Source organism: Panthera leo, chromosome D4, assembly GCF_018350215.1.
Source record: "Panthera leo isolate Ple1 chromosome D4, P.leo_Ple1_pat1.1, whole genome shotgun sequence".
NCBI lineage: Eukaryota > Metazoa > Chordata > Mammalia > Carnivora > Felidae > Panthera > Panthera leo.
The window spans coordinates 63,279,385-63,294,165 of NC_056691.1; positions in this window are offsets into that span (position 1 = coordinate 63,279,385).

The following is a 14,781-nucleotide window of genomic DNA, read 5'->3' on the forward strand; positions in this document are numbered from 1 at the left end:
AGCCAATCTCTTCAGTGAACAGAGATGGAAAAAGTCTAAAGAAAATCTTAGCCAATTGAATACAATAACTTGTACAAGTGACAGTGACATGGGTTTATCTCAGGACTGCAAACTGAGTTTATCATGAGAAAATCAAATAATATAAGTGACTACATTATTAGATTGAAAGGGGAAAATAATGATCTCTTCGTGAATATGTATCAGACAAAACTCCTGATTCAAGACTTATTATCAACTTTTATCTAATAAAATATCTATGAAAAACCAATAGCAAGCATCACAGTTAATGGTGAAATAATGGAAAAATTTTAAGATAAAAGACAAGGGTCTCTGATATCACCGCTTGTCTTCAGTATTGTCCTACCCAGTGAATTAAATCAAGAAAGAGAATAAAAAGCATAAAGTTTAGAAATGAAGAAACAAAGTGTCCATTATTTGTAGATGATAAGATTGTCTGCTTGGAGCCCCCTCAGGCATAAGTTTCCTCTTAAGAATGTAATGGACCCTGCCTACACCCTCTCAGGTTCCCCCTCAGGAATTTGACATAAGATCTAAGTATGGCCATAGACCACCCTTCATACAATGGAAATGAGCCAACCAGGAATGGACAACCCAGCACCTAGAGCTATCCAGCTAATAAGGGTAGAACCTGAAGGAACAAGGGGGACGGGATGGGGGAGGGCTGACCAGAATCTTATAAAACAAGGACCCTTGCCTATAGTCCTGGGCATTCACTTTCGACTGTCCCTCTCTGTAAAGAGAGCTTTCCTACTATTCTTCCTTTCTAATCTTATATTCTAATACTCAAACTTTTGCCTGCTGCTCAAAAAAAAAAAAAAAGATTGCTTAGATGGAATAATTATTAGAATTAATCATAGCTTAGCGAGGTTGCAGAATATAAAATCAGTATCAAAGATCAAGCATCTTTTCAAATACCATCAAAAACCAGAAAATATGTCTTTAGAAAGTAATTTTCAAAAAAAAAAAGTAATTTTCAAGAGCATCAAACAGTATACATTACTTAGGAAAAAACTAACAAATAGGTAAGATCTCTAGGAAGAAAATTAGAAAACTATTTAAATTTAAAATTTAAAACGAAAATAGAATTAAAAATTTCATTCTTTAGTTTGTCTCATTTCAAGTGTTTATCAGCCACCTGTGAACCATACAGGCTTAGAGCCTTATGGTTACAGAAAACGAAGCGAGTTTTTTTAATTCATTGCAGAGAAGTATGACACAGTGATCAATAAAATTTTCAAGCCTAAAAATATATATAATTCTGTTTGGATAGAATCCTGTGAGGGGAATATAAAAGAATAATAAAAATATCCCAAACTTTTACATGTATTTTTCTTTAATGGATGATGGTGGGTATTTAATCACTACAGTATTTAAGATTCCATTATATGTATTTAGAGTGACTAATATTAAAACATACTGGATATTATATCCTTTGGAACTCTTCACACTTATGATGAAAAATTATATGCTAATTTAAAGTGCAAAGGTATACATAGTTTCTCAAGATTATTTTTGGGGACATGTGGCCAGAGTTTGAAAACTGCTATGCTAAGGATGCATATGTATCTCCAATAGATACGTCTATTAAATCTTTTCATCTTTCAAAAAAGAAAAACAAATGTTGAATATTATCAAAATCTGGCCATTTTTTTAAGAACTTTTTTTAAACTGCTGATGTAATGTAGATTTTAAAAATTAATTATTTTTGTATCCCTGGAATATGACTTCAGGGTCCTATGGCATTCAGTCCTGCTGTGGATATATTTGAGGTCACCTAACCAAAAGCAATTAAAAAATAACTTAAATGTATTCATGTTTCTCAAGGGACATTAATGAAGGTCAAACTCATACCTCCAGCAACACTTCATTAAATCCCCTTTTGTTTTTATCTTATACCCCACAAGTCCTGTCAAACTCTCCAGTTCACTCTCCTCCAGAACTCTCCCAGACACTGCTCTACAAAAGACTCTGCTCCAACCTCCTTCCCTTGTGCCACACCGTATTTCTTACCCACAGGAAATGACGTCAAAACCTCAGTTCCTGCTCACTAGCTGTAGGACTCTTGAGAAGGGCTGGACGACATCAGGGCTCTGTGCCTCCATTTTTCAGTAATTCTTTACAGAGAGATGTGTAGAGTCCTCTGAGAAGTGTTGTTGTTTTCTCTGGCTGCTTTTCTCAAAAGATCCTCATGGAGAATGCCTTTAAGAATAAAACCTTCTGCTTTGTTAGTGGACTGAAAGTTCCTTGGCTGTGCTCTGTTGTCCTCTAATATTATGCTGGAATATATATATATGTGTGTGTGTGTGTGTGTGTGTGTGTGTGTGTGTGTATATATATACACACACATACATGTCGCTATTATACCTCATTGTCAATGAGTAAACTTACCTCCTTGCATGTATTTATCTTATGGTTCTGGTTGAAATGTCTCAGAGAGACAAATCTGTTCTGAGTCTGTAAACAAAATCCAGTTTCTGATCCTATAGGGGTATCGTCCGAACATACGCTGTGAGAAATTAACACTGTGAGGTTGATAGTTTTATTCCCTTGATCCCTGCAATAAACCCAGACATAACCTATGTACCTGAAAAGATGCAACTAAAATTGTATTGTATGTAAAGTTTTGCATTCCGCTTTTCTCATGTACCATTACATCCTGAGCATTTTCCTATACCATTGAATATTTTTTGAGAACACAATTGTTAATGGGTCTATAATTTTCCAGAATATAGATAAGCCTTTATTTATTTAACCAATTTCTGTTTTGGAAATCTGGGTTGTTTCTAATTTCTTTGCCATAATTACAAAAGGAGATGTCCTTAAAACTTTTTATACATTTCTGATTATTTCCTTAAGATAAATTCCCACAACTGGAAATATTAGGTCAAATTAATGAATAGTGTGACTAACTGCAAGTTGTTTCCCAATATCCGTTTCTCCTTCTTATATTTGTTTTAATTTTTTATTTTTTTTATAATTTTTACTTTTGGGGGGAAAGTTCCTTTATTTTTTCTGAGAGAGAGCGAGTTAGGGGCAGGGAGAGAGAGAGAGAAAGGAGAGAGAGAGAAGTGGGGCTCACCCAAAGCAGGGCTAGTGCTCACCTAAAGTGGGGCTCAAGCTCCACTTCAGATCATACTGAACAGAGACATGACCCCAGCAGATATGACTCCAAATCCCTGGTGCTTAGCCACTTCTTTCTATTCAAGCTTGATCTATGATGGCAAGATAATTCCCAAAACAATGGCCAGTTGGAGTGATTGGCAAAAGAAATCTTTTCCTTTACATTTTGCAGCAAATCAATGTCTACGATAAATCCAGAATTTTTGTATCCTATCAGATCACTCAGTCCCTTTGATTCCTGCCATTGCCAACAAACACCCTGAAAACTGGTGTCTTCAGCCAGATAGATTTTGCTCAGAGAAGCTGTGGTCTTTTATCCCCTGGTGACCTCTTGTTGGTTTGTGGACTGCCTGCTGGGGATTCCACTTCGGAGTATCCCTGGCTTGCTGCCTCCTGAGTGCTCATCCTTGGGCTACAGAGGAAAGGCCCTAGGGGAACTGCCTGTCTCTGGAAACTTCAGCTACTCACCTCATCAGTATGAATGTCAGTTTTCTCCTCTAGTAAAGGCAGGCACTGATATATGCCCCCAACAGAACTGTGAGAATGAAGTGAAATGAAATGAAATGAAATGAAATGAAATGAAATATTGCACAGGCAAGGGCTGTATAAAGTGCAGGTATAATATGTGACAGAAGAAAAAGAACAGAAAAGAAAGAGAAATTACTGAACATTGCAAGGTAGGAATGTGATCAAAGGGCTTTCGTTTTTTACGGGCGCTTCCATTCCTCCAACAAACACCATTGCCGAGGGCCAGCTGTGTTCCAGGAACTGCTGCAAAGGATGAAGGACACCTCAGCACAGGTGCTTCCCTCATGGGGCTGCAGGGGAGGTGACCCTTGACCTCTCTGCTCATAGGATCTCCAGCTGGGACTGAGAATTGAATCAACATAAAATAGATTAACAGCAGAAAGGCATACAGACTTTTACTTGTTTTTTTTTTTTTGTTATTTTTTTTAAGCATTCAGACTTTTACATGTCCATGAAAATGAAGAACCAAGGAAACAGAGCCAAATGTTCATACACTAAATTGAACAGAAGTAGTAAATTGTGGAAACGTGGAAGACAAAGGGTTAGGGAAGTTAATGGTGGAGAAGTGACTGAGATGTAAGGGTGAGTTTAACAAGGTTGGTTTGTCAAGATTTCTCTCAGCCTAGTCTCCTGTCTCAGGTGGTAAGGATTTTTCTCTCCTCCTGTTGCAGGGAAGGTGTCTTTCACACAAAACTTTCATTTCCTGCTTTGAGGAATAAAAAGTAAGGTCAGGGTGTCCTTTTTCATCTGCTGTTTTTTAGGTGCCTTTGACTCGAAATAATCTTTGTGTCAGAGTGACATTTTTGGAGGTGACATATTCTGGTTTCCTTCAAGGCTCACACCTGAGGGGGAGAGATGGGCTTGTAACAGCCCACATAGTGCTATGTGGTAAGTACCATACCGTAAGAGAGGTATGTTCAAATCAGTAAGGGAGTCTCCAAAGCCTTTTCTTGAGAAGGGAAGTAAAATCCTGGGTAAGCCTGTGGGCAGAACAGAATGGGGAAGTGCGGTCTTCGTGCTCTATCCTCTAGGGGGAGCTCCTGCACTTTCTCTGAGGTCTGAGAAGACCATATTCTAGTAAAGATAGAGCTCCCTTCAGTAGAGCTGGGTTAAGATAAATGCTTCGGTGCCTCTTGGTCTTCTCAGATGTTTCCTATTGAATTGCTTCCCTCTTTGCTCCTCCTCGGAGCTGGTACTGTAGGAGGACTCGGAGTCCTTTTCCAACTCGAAAAATTGGCTTCCTTCCTTGGTAGACCAAACAAGAACCTGAGTGGAGTCTCCCAGGCAGGAGGGTGACTCATCTAGGCACAAGTCATACTTCCTAGCCCAACAGCTCACAAGGATAGAGGACATCAAGATTTGGGGATGATGTTCCCATAATTGTCACTTGTGCACATACTCTAGGGGGTGGCCTTTGTCAAGGTATTGAAAGGAGGTGGCAAGACAGGGTTCCAAAATTTGGGACCCAGACATACTTATCACTCACCACAATTAACAGATAAATTTAGATATTTCCATTTTATTTTTTAATTAATTTTTTCATTATCATTTCATGACTACAGGAATTTTTGATTTAAGATTCTCTTGGGAATTTTGCAAAAACTTGATTCAGAAATTTGCTATAATTTATTTATTGCAGCAACTATATTTAATAGGAAGATACTTCTCTAATTCCTAGATTGAGTCCCTTCTTTTCATCATGTATATTTTTAAAATCCATCAGTGTTTCCATTTGCATACTCTTACATAAGGAAGCCAGAAATAGTCTCTGATTGTCTCACATGGGAAGTTAAGATAGAGTCTCTCCAAGTTTGTATAACATCCAAATGAAGGGAAATATGGACAAATTATTTTTCACCTAATTTAACTTTTATTTTTTGACATAGAAAAGTTGCTTATTTAATGTATATCGCTCGATGAGTTTAGAGATAAGTATACATTCATGAAATCGTCACAATACATACCACATTCATCACCTCCGAAAGTTTCCTCCCACCCTCTTTTATTATTATTACTTTTTGTGCGTGATAACATTTAACATAAGATCTTAGCAAAGGCTTAACAGAAGATTTAACATAAAAGCTTATCAAATTGTAAAGTATACAATCGATATAGGCTCAGTGCTAACTGAAACTTTACCATTTGATTAATACCTTTCAGTTTCCCCCTCCCCCAACCCTCAGACACTGGAAGCCACCATTTTTCTCCCTGTTCTAGGAGTTTGACTATTTTAGATTCCTCATATAAATGGTATCATCTAATATTTGTTTAATGTATTTCACATCCTCTGGGTTCATCCATGCTGTCAAAACTGGCAAGACTTCCTCCTTTTCTGAGGCTAAATAATATTCCATTGTATGTGTACAACACATTATCTTTATCCATTCATCTCTCAATGGACATTTAGATTGCTTCCTTGTCTTGGCTATTGTAAATAATGCTGCAATGACTATGGGAGTGCAGATAATTCTTTTAGATTCTGATTTCAAATCTTTTGGATGTATACCCACATGTGAAATTGCTGCATCCTATGGCAGTTCTATTTTGAATTTTTTGAGGGACCTCCATACTGTTTTTCCACAGTGGCTGTACCAATTTACATTCCCGCCAAGAGTGCACAAGGGTTCCCTTTTCTCTACATCCTTGCCAATATTTATGATCTCTTATTTTTTTGATAATAGCCATTCAATAGGTGTGAGGTGATATCTTATTGTGGTTTTGATCTGCATTTCCCTGATGATTCCTGATCCAATTTACATAAGTGTAACCAAATTTACAATTTTAAAAGATAAGATGGATTCTGGATATAACCCTAGCATCAGGGCTTCTACAGATTCTGGGCAATGAGGAAACCTGTGCTAAGTGTGAAATTTGGGGTTTTGGTATGTTGCTTCTTCTTTAGAGACTGTGCCTGAGACTAGCCACAGTGCTACAGGCCACAACATGAGCACCTTGAACTTATAGAGGCAGGCCCTTGGCATCCCTTTTGGCAGCCTTGGGATTACTTGCTACAGGGACTATTCTCAGTCATACTTTCTAATATTTTTGAAACTGGAGTGAATCTTATAATAAGTGTACTTTTACTGCTTTTTTAAAAGCTAGAGATAGAGTGTATCTTTTATAATTGAGGGCATCTTCAAGTCAAAGGGACAGTATACATAACTGATTTATAGAACTTTAGATTCACAAACTGTTATAGCTAGTAGGCATTAAAGATGAGATGATCCAGCAAATTTTAAAGACTTTTTCCATTTTTTCCTAAATCTGGCCTTTTTTGAAATAAGTCTTTACTGAAACTCTAAAGAAACCGATAGATAAAAGCACAGTGAGGTAATAGGTAACCCAGCACACTCACCCTCCTCTCCACTGACCTACACTCTTGAAAAGAGCTTTTTGGTGTGCCAAGGTCCAACTTCAGCTCAGGTCATGATCTCACGGTTTGTGGGTTCGAGCCCTGCATCTGACAGACAGCTCAGAGCCTGGAGCCTGCTTCAAATTCTGTGTCTCCCTCTCTTTCTCTGCCCCTCCCCTGCTCTCTCATGCTCTCTCTCTCTCTCTCTCAAAAATAAACATTAAACATTTTTTTTAATTAAAAAAAAAAGAAAAGCACTTTTCAAGAGCAGTTTGAAGCAATGAAAAAATGCAAGCCAGTTCTTTCATTTTTGGTACAAAAACCACTATGTGAATCTTTTTCAAATAACAGTTTTATCAAGATATAATTGACATAATAAACTGCACATTTGTAAAGTGTTGATGTTTTGACATATGTATACACCCATGAAACCATCACTGTAATCAAGATACTGAACATAACCACCCCCCCTAAAACTTTCTTCATGTACCTTCCTTTCTACCCTTCCTTTCTACCTCACTCACATCTTCAAACAACGCTGATTATGCTCTTTGTCCCTTTAGGGACTCATTTTTATCTTCTAGAATTTTACATAAATTGCATCATACAATACATACTTCTGTTTGTTTGCTCTCACTTCTTTCACTTAGCATAATTATTTTGAGATTCATCCACATTCAAGTTCTGTTGCTGACTAGTATCCCACGAGATGGATGTCCCTCTGTGTTTACTCACTTGCTGCTGATGGACATTTGAGTGGTTTTCAGCTTTTAACTATTATAAAGCTCTATAAATATCCATGTACAAGTCTTCATGTGGACATTTGTTTTCATTTTTCTTGGGATAAATATCTAGGAGTGGAATGATCAGGGCTGATCAAACAGTAGGTGTATGTTTAACTTTTCAGGAAACTGCCCACTTGTATTTTGAAGTGGCTGTACCATTTTATGTTCCCAACAGCAGTTTTGAGCATCTATTTGCTCCACATCCTCACCAACACTCAGATGGTCATTGAAAAATTTTTTGTGGCCATTTTAATGGGGGCGTGGGGTATCTCATTGTGGTTTTACTTTGCATTTGCCTAATGACTAATAATGTTGAGCATCTTTCCATATGCTTATTGGCCATCTTCTGTGGTGGAGTGTCTGTACATTACTTAGAAGTCTCTTAACTGCTTCCATTTTCTGTTTTTTTTTTCTTGTAAAGTTTCTGCAGTTATGAGAATGCTTTGAGGTGTTTTGCTATTTTTTTATTCTAAAATTTCGTTGACAGAGCTATTAGATAAACAGCACAATTCGTTGGAAACAAGGAAGATGATGTTAACTAACAGCTACCTAAATAGGTACTACCTAAATAGATACTTATGACATAGAGACTCTTCACACTAATTCAGGCTGGCAGAAATGAAGGTGAATGGGGGAAATAATGGCATAAAATTGGGAGACTGGGAGAGGTTGAGAGACTGGAGCTGGCAGGGAAATACTGACTGCCCCATCCAAAGTCTCTCCTCTCACATTGCCCACATCATGGTCAAACTTCCAGTCTTTTTTCCCCCAATTGCTGTTTTTAATTATGATTATGAACTTTTTGTTATTTTACAGCAAACACGTTAAGGCGATGGGGACCCTAGCTGAGCAGCAGAAGCTAACTGCAGGCTATTTCTTATGTAAGTTTCCCAAGAACTTAGAATAGTGCACCACTTGCTCAGAAATCCATATACAGGCAAAAGAAAGTGTATCCATATGCCAGTATTAACATGTAGTGTGTTTTGTATTTTTTTCTTAAAGGACTTTGGGCCTCTTGAGTGGCTGAGTCGGTTAAGAGTCCAACTCTTGGTTTTGGCCCAGGTCATGATCTCACGGTTTGTAAGTTTGAGCCCTACATCAGGTTCTGCACTGATGGTGTGGAGCCTGCTTGGGATTCTGTCTCCCTCTCTCTCTGCCTCTCCCTCTCTCTCTCAAAAATAAATAAACATTTTTAAAGTTGCTTTCAAAAATAATAAAAAAATAAAAAAGGACTTTGTACAAAAATGCATCAATAAGCCTACAGTTTGAACTGGTCTCTCTAACAAACTTGTTTAGTAGAGTGAGGACACTGGCCTAGATTGGTTTTCTGGAGACAGTCTGTCATGGAGTGGAATAGGTGTGACCCCATGTAAAGGACTGAAGGGTTTGGGCAAAGAGGAAAGTGAAGGTAGCATTTAAGATGAGGAAGGGTAAAGAGCTAATTATGGAAGAGGGGAAGATGAGATGGAGAATTTCCAGCCAGCTCTCCTTCCTTTTAGATATTGGGTCTGTAGAGGAGGGGGCATTTTCACTGATCTCACACCCTCAGTCCACCTTTCTTACCAGCTTCTTTCAGAGGGAGGGGGAGTTGTTCAAGCACTCAAAGCACAGGGCTAATACCAATTATATTCTACTAGGCGGTAGAGTCTCTAAGCCGATGTTCCCTCGTTTGTACACAGTCCCCTTACTGCAGTGCACTGGGTCAGGGCCTGGCCATTCTCTCTTTTACCTAAGAGCTTCTGCATCAGTTGCATCTGGTCTGTTCCAGACCTTTCCATCACTCTCGAGTGATAGAAGTATGCAAGCCTTCCTTAGATTCCAGGCCTAAACAGCATAATCTCATGTGGCTTAACAAAGATGTCTACACTGGCAGATAATAGGGTACTTACTGACCAGTTAATAAAAAGGTATTTTATTTTCCATTTGGTTATTGTTTTCATGTGTACATTCCTTAATTAGGAATCACTGAAGTTGAGTGGTAGAATTTCATCCACTAAACTGAAACTCTCACTCTCCCATAGTTAATCTTAAACAAGGTCCCAATCCAAAGGGAGCCCCCCAAAAGAGCCAAAAGTGGTGTCCAAGACAGAAGGACTGAAGCTAGGGTCAAAGTGCCAGAAGTTCAGAGGGTAAATAGAAAATAGTAACAGGCTTCCCTTGAGTTCCTCTCTGGGTAGAGAGAAAACCATCATTCATCAATCCATCCACTCTTCCATCCACCCATCTGTCCATCCACCCATCCATCCATCCATCCATCCATCCATCGACTCATTAACACATTTCTGAGTTCCAGACACTGGGCTGTGACTTTATCCTATTGCAGTGAACAAGTCAGACACCTAGTGAAGGAGTTAGAAAAAAAAGGGGTGTATGTGGATTTGTCATGAAAAAGGAAAAAAGAGAGGGAATGAGAGAGATGATACGGCATTGTCCCCCCATTCTTGGGCTATGTTGAAGCTCCTAACAAAGAGAAATTATGACTAAACAATGGACCCTACTCATGAGAAAGTTTTGGGGATTCTGGGTATAAGCAGTACTGATTTGAGGATCAGGTGACAGAACAGAGCAAAGAACTGGAGAGGTCTTTGTTTCCATTTTTTTTTCCAGAACCCAGCACTGACCTGTAAAGTAGGTCTTACTACTATGCATCAAATACTGTTCCACTATTGTTCTTCTCCTCTTTCATATCTGTGGAAGACTCCTCTGTGCTTTTCAGCCCTCTTGCAGTTGAGTGGGGCCATAGTTCTGGCCATTTGCAGTCTGATATAGAGAAGAGCTGGTGAGTAACCAGTAAGCCCTTTGTTTATCTGGCATCTCTTTAAGCCTGCTTGGTTGACCAGGGAGGTTTCCTGCTCATGATAGGACAGCTACAGGACTGTGAAACCATTCTCAGCCTAAATTGTTGACTTTCTATATGGAAAATAGTTGCCCTAAAGGGTTGTCCAGATCTTTATGTATTAGGTTTTATGACAGTGAGAAATAAACCTTTGTTATGGTAAGCCCCTGAGACAGTAGTATTTGTTCTTGGTGTGGCCAAGTCTCACCTAACTTCTGGGACTGACAGTTGGGTTAGCATTACAAATAGAAAGCCTGGCACAGGCTAGCATAGCAGGGGAAAGAGAAAGGCCCTTTAGAGTTACTTTGCAGGCAGTATGGGGCACTGTGCAGGCAGGAGAGGAAACACAAGATGGATGCTGTGTGATAATTGTGGCTGGCAAATTGCTATGTGACACATATGTGCAAGGTACCTTTTTGGAGATTCTCAAGAAATATCTGAGTGAGACTTTTATGGGGTGGGGAAGGGTCTGTCAACAAAGGAAACTGTGCATTATTTACTATTAACATGACTTCATTTGTACTCACAGGCTGGTGAGACTAGGTGTCTTTAGGTATTTATCGATTGAGTTTTGGGTTATCTTTTGTTGAGGAGAGCTTGCAATTCTAGAACTGATTGTAATTCTTCACCTTTATTCCTTTCTTAAAGAGTACACTGCCAAGCATTGCTCAAATTGCTAGAAATGTCAGGACCTCCCTAGAGTTCATGTCTAACCTCTAAAGTTCATGAGACTTACCTCTAAACTTCTAGGAATGCCATGTTTTCTTGGTGAACGTAATTTGATTTCAACTTCATAGTTGTCTCTTGAAACTGAATACAGACAGGAAAATACTTTCTAATGGAGCCATATTACGATTTGCCAGTTTTAGAAATTCACTGCACAGTTCACACTATGTATCAAAATTCATGTGACCACTTTCCAAAATTATGAACTTGGAAAAAATTCAAAGCTCTTTGTGTGCCCCAAATCAATAATTCAGAACAGTTCAACAATAGGTAGAAAGCATGATCTTCAGTTGCCAAATGGTCAATCTCCCTTGTCCAATTTGAGTTTGACTACCTGTATTTCCTTGAAGCTGGCAACAATGATCTTATTGTTTACGTGGTGCTTCATGGTCAACCACTCAGATGTCCTGACATCATGTTGGAAAGAAAATGCAGTCTTATGGGCCTATAGGAATCTGACAAGCTAAGCCTCTCAAAGCTTTTGACACTCCAAGACAATTAGTCTTGTAGCAGCAACTTTTTTGAAAGGCTCCTATGACATAACTCTGTAACTATACAGTTAAATAAATCTTAATAAAATAAATCTCCATGTTGCTTCAACTTCTAAATATTATATAAAGGGGCAAAAGTAGGAAGAATATTAAAAGTCTTGGCCACTTCCTCCAGAAACAGGACAGTCACTGTTCACATTTTGCCTCTGAGTTATCCATATATGTCTTTCTGGGTAACAAAAGCCCTATTTTGTTTGAGTGATGGGCAGAGAGCACTTGAGGTCAAGAAAGATAAGCCACCACCCAAACTGTGAGGGAGTGAACTGGGATTGGGCTTGGCCCATCTCCCTTTGCCTGGGATTGGTCTAAGAGCAAGCCTGGCCGGTATCTGGCCAATGCAAAAAAAGGAGAGGTCTCAGGGAGATTTCCTGAAATTTTTCTTCCTGGAAAAGAAACAGAACTTCAAAGAAGGAAGTTTTTTTACCCCAGTCCTTTCCACCTTTGAATGTAGCCTCGTGAGGACTTAATATCTGAAGCTGCAGTAGCCATTAGGTGGCAAAAGATGGAGGACCAGAAGGACAGACAAGACTCTGGGTCCTCAATGAGACTATTGCACTGCTAAGCCTGCCTTCTCCAGGCTTCTTTTTAGGTGAGAAAATTAAACATCATTGCGTGAGGCCCTGGGAGACTGGATTCTGTTATTTGCAGCTAAATGCGTCCTTATGCCACAACTGTCTATGCACTGAAACCAACCTGCAAGATTTACAACACGCCTTCATGATGTATGAGATGTAATTCTGAATTTTGATGTGTGTCTGCCTTAGTGTGAGGACTCATGTGTAAGTGTGACAGTAGCAGTTAATTTAGCTGAAACGATTTTCTTCCTCTGGCGTTAACTGGTAAAATGAAAGATAATGAGATTTTAATCTCTTCAAAGCTTTTTCTGTTTCAAATATGGGAGTGTGTTTCTACAGCGTGGGGCACTTCAGCTAATACTTCATCGAGATTAAAAAAAGAAATCATCACAAAGAAAAATGTTTTTTCTTCTTTCTTTTCTTTTTATTGTGCCTATATGACAAGATGGATGTTAGCTGAACCTAATGTGGTTATCATTTCACAATGTATGTAAATCAAACCAGCATGCTGTATGCCTTAAACTTATACAGTGATTATATCAATTATTCTCAGTAAAGCTGGAAAAAAATTTTTAAAGTAAGAAAACAGCTTGAGTCATTTGAATGAATATTGCTAATGTGATTTAGGCATTTATTAAGATGGAGATAAAATGCTATACTTAGATTTACATATGATTACTTTGATGTAGTTCCTTGCAGAATAACACAGGAACTATGATCTTGAATGTGACAGACACACACAATTCCTTTTTTTTTTTTTTTTAAATAACTTTAAAACTTAGATGCTTTTTCACCTCTTCTAGTTCAAATGAGGGGGAAGCACTCCAAATGTACATTCCGGGAATCCTGCCTCCTTAGTCATAAACTTCATTGCAGGGAGAGCTAAATGGAAGCCAACCTTCATTTGATGAACCCCAGATGGCTACGGATACTGGATGTATTAGTGTTGGCAAGGGTATGGTTGAGAAGGACAAAAGGAATTGCCCAAACATGGTGTTAGAAAAAAATCTACACAGATTCGTTGACTTGTGTTTCAAAAGTTTGGGCTCCTGACTGTACAAGCAACCACGGTCTCAAGTCCTCGGGTCACAGCAGTGCCAGAGCTTACATCTTTTTCTGGATAAAAACAAACTGGGGTGGTGTACATTCTTTGTCTAAAATGTTGCCAGTGTATGAGTTTTGCAGAGGACTCAACTTTTACAAAGAACTCACATTTAAACAAAGCTGCACTGATACAATAAAAATACCCCAAAAGTCATGTACCAGAAAAATGATTCCTAAGTAGTCTCTTGTTCCAGACATCTAGTCTCTGGGAAGATTTACCTCTCTATTCTTGGTTTGTGTTAAATTGTGTAATGTTTTGCCAAAAGCCACTCCTATCATCCATAGCCGCTCACCCACAGAACTTGGGTTCATTGGTATAGTGAGGTGATGGTTGTGTCACTCTCTTTCCAGCCTGTTGGCCTAAAAGTCCTAGAAGAGGCTGTGGACCCACGATGGGTGGTTTTCATGTCTAGATGATTCCCAGTGGCAACACCAGGAAGATTCAGCAGTTGCAGCCTGAAGGAAAAATCCCAACCTTTGCCTAAGAGTAACACACAGGACCCCACACCACACTAGAAATAAAACCGTAACAACAACCAAAAAAAAGCAGCTATGTGTTAAAAAGTTCCTGTTCACACTTGCCATTCCCTCTGCTAGAATGCATGCAAAAAAGCTTCTTTTCACAGGGGTCAGAATTGTACATCCTAACCAACCCTCACTACCTGGACCCCTCTTTGTTTCTCTCCTAAATTGTCTTCCCTAGTTCCTTTTCTCTTCAGCCAGTATTCCTCTTTTCCGTGGGCAGTTCCACTGTGGATCCCTCTACTCTTTCTCCCTTTCTTTTTCTTTTCTTCCCTTTCTTCCTGCCTGCCTTTCTTCTCCTCTCTCTCTCTCATTCATTCATTTCCTACTATATGTCAGGTATTGTTCTAGGATCTGGGCCTACAGCAGTAAATGAAGAAGAAGACTCCTGATATTGTGAAGTTTATATCCTATGGGGGGAGGTGGGGGGGAATATCCTAAAATAAAAGGGGAATTTTGGGTCACAAGAGCTTTGAAGAGAATCAAACTGGGTAAGTGATAGATGGGCCTGGGGGCTGGAAAGCAGGGAGACTGCTTTAGATAGGATGGAGAGCCTGCTGGGAGGGATTAAAATTAGATTGAGACCTGAATTATAGGAAAGAATTAGCCAAAGGAAAAGTGTTCCAGACAGAGGATGGCCATGCAAAGGCCTTACAATAAG